This window comes from Gossypium raimondii, chromosome 6 (genome assembly GCF_025698545.1).
Source record: "Gossypium raimondii isolate GPD5lz chromosome 6, ASM2569854v1, whole genome shotgun sequence".
Classification (NCBI taxonomy): Eukaryota; Viridiplantae; Streptophyta; class Magnoliopsida; order Malvales; family Malvaceae; genus Gossypium; species Gossypium raimondii.
In genome coordinates, this window is record NC_068570.1 from 42,367,282 (window position 1) to 42,369,680 (window position 2,399).

A 2,399-nucleotide genomic window follows, 5' to 3' on the forward strand; every position below is an offset into this window, starting at 1 on the left:
TTTGTATAGGGTGGTGTAGGTCCCTAAATGAAAATTTAATAAAAAAATCCCTTTATAAAACTTTTTTATTTAACAACAAGGACTTATAATCTTCCATCGAACATAAAAAATCATACAAGCATATTATGGCAAAACCCTAAACCTTTAAAGTTTTGCAATTTAATCCTTGGGCCAACTAGATTAAGCTACAATGATCTCGAAAACATAAAAATCATTAAAGCAAAGCTTAAAAACATACCATGCATAGGCTATTCTTAACCGAATCCTCGAAGCACCAAAAATGGTGTTGTTCTTTCCCTTTTTTGGTGGTAAAAGTGACTAAAGAAAATGATACAAATTTTTACTTAATTTAATTCTTAATAATTAAATTACTTATTTAACCTTGTTTATTAACATTAAAATCACTTAGTTTTATGTCAATAAATGTCCACTAATAATAATAATGGTCTAATCGCCATATAAATCCCCTTACTTTAAAATTTCATAGCTTATTGATACCTTTAACTAAGAGAACTCTACTTTTGTACCGTTTTAGTCATTTTCACTTAATTAAGCATGCAAACGTCAAAATTTCTTAATGAAATTTTTATACGACCCTACTAACATACCATAGACATTAAAATAATAAAATAATAATAACTTATTCATCAAATTTGTGGTCCTAAAACTACTATTCTGATTTCACTAAAAACGGGTTGTTACAAATCTCCCCCTAATGGAATTTTTCGTCCCCAAAATCTCACCAGAAAAGAGGTTCAGGTATTACACTTTCACTTCCAATTCCTAGGTAGCCTATTCAATTCTAGGTCGTTGCTAGAGAACTTTTACTAAAGCTATACTTTTATTTCTCAATTCTTTAAACTCTCGAGCTAGAATCCTGATCGGTTCTTCACCGTACGTCATGTTTGGCTGAATCTCAACATCAACAGGTGAAATCACATGTGAAGGGTCTGATCGGTATTGTCGTAACATAAATACATGGAATACATTGTGAATCTTTTCTAACTCTAATGACAAGGCTAATTTGTAAGCTACTTGTAGCAACCCGGTTTTAATTAAATCAAAAAAGTGGTTTTGGGACCAAAAATCCAAAGTCAAAAAAATTATTTTATTATTATTTTATGGTCTAAAGTATGATAGTATTATCGTATAAAAATTTTGTTAAGAAATTTTACCGTTTACATGCTTAATTTGATAAAAAGGACTAAATCGCGTAAAGTGAAAAAGTTGTGTTCTAATTGCTATAGAACTTTAAAGTGGAGGTCCTTATATGGTAATTAGACAATTATTATGTTATTGGATAATAATGGCTTGGCATTTAGTGTAATAAATAATGTTTATAAAGGTTAATTTTGTAATTTGGTTAATAGTGTTATAATAAGTTTAAACAATTAAAAAGCTTTCATCTTTCTTTGTTTCTTCAACCAAATGAGAAGGAGAAATCCATTGTTGTTCTTGTTATTCGACCAAGCTTTAATTTTCCAATTAGGTACGATTTTTGTTCCATTTTTCAGGATTTTTATGTTTCTAGGATCATTGTAGCTTAATCTAGCTAGCCCAGGGATGAATTTCTGAAATTGTTAGAGTATTTGAGTTTTTTCATTGATGAACATGTTAGGGTTTTGAATTTTAATAGCGTAAAATGAATGGTTGTTGTTAGATGAACAACTTTTGTAAAGGAATTTTTGATGAAATTATCAATTAGGGATTAAATTGAAAAATGTGATAAATTGTGTGATAAAATTGTGAATTTGTGAAGAATGTAGATTGTTATAAGCATGTATATAATTCGGCTACGATGAGTTATAATGAAATTGTGCAAATTTCCATTTTTATGAGATAGGGACTAAATTGTAAAGAATTAAAAGTATAGGTGCAAAATAGTAATTTTGCCCAAAATTTGTGTTGGACTAAATTGAATGTGAATTATACTGAATTGAGTTAAATTCATTCGTATAGATCCGATTAGACGTCGTACGGAGTTAGATCGAGGCAAAGAGAAAATCTTAAATTAGTCGCCTCAGTATCTACGTACAGTCGTCGGGGTAAGTTCGTGTAATTAAATTGTACATTTATATATTTTAAAGTGAAATATATGTTTGTGAAGTGTGTAATCATCATATATGAATATCGCTAGCATATTTGACGATGTACAATGATTACTACGTCCTGTTTGAACCTTAAGAATTCACAGCATACAGATGACATGTCATTAGGGTTACCGATTTTAGCTCTTATGAGCTTACCGATACTCAACTCGTATAAGCTTACCATTCTTCAGCTCGAAGGAGCTTACCATTTACAGCTCATATAAGCATACATGTACATGAATTGACGGATTGCAGTTAAGTACACCTCGTGTGTACTACTCGCGTATCCAACGATATTCTAAGTGGTTC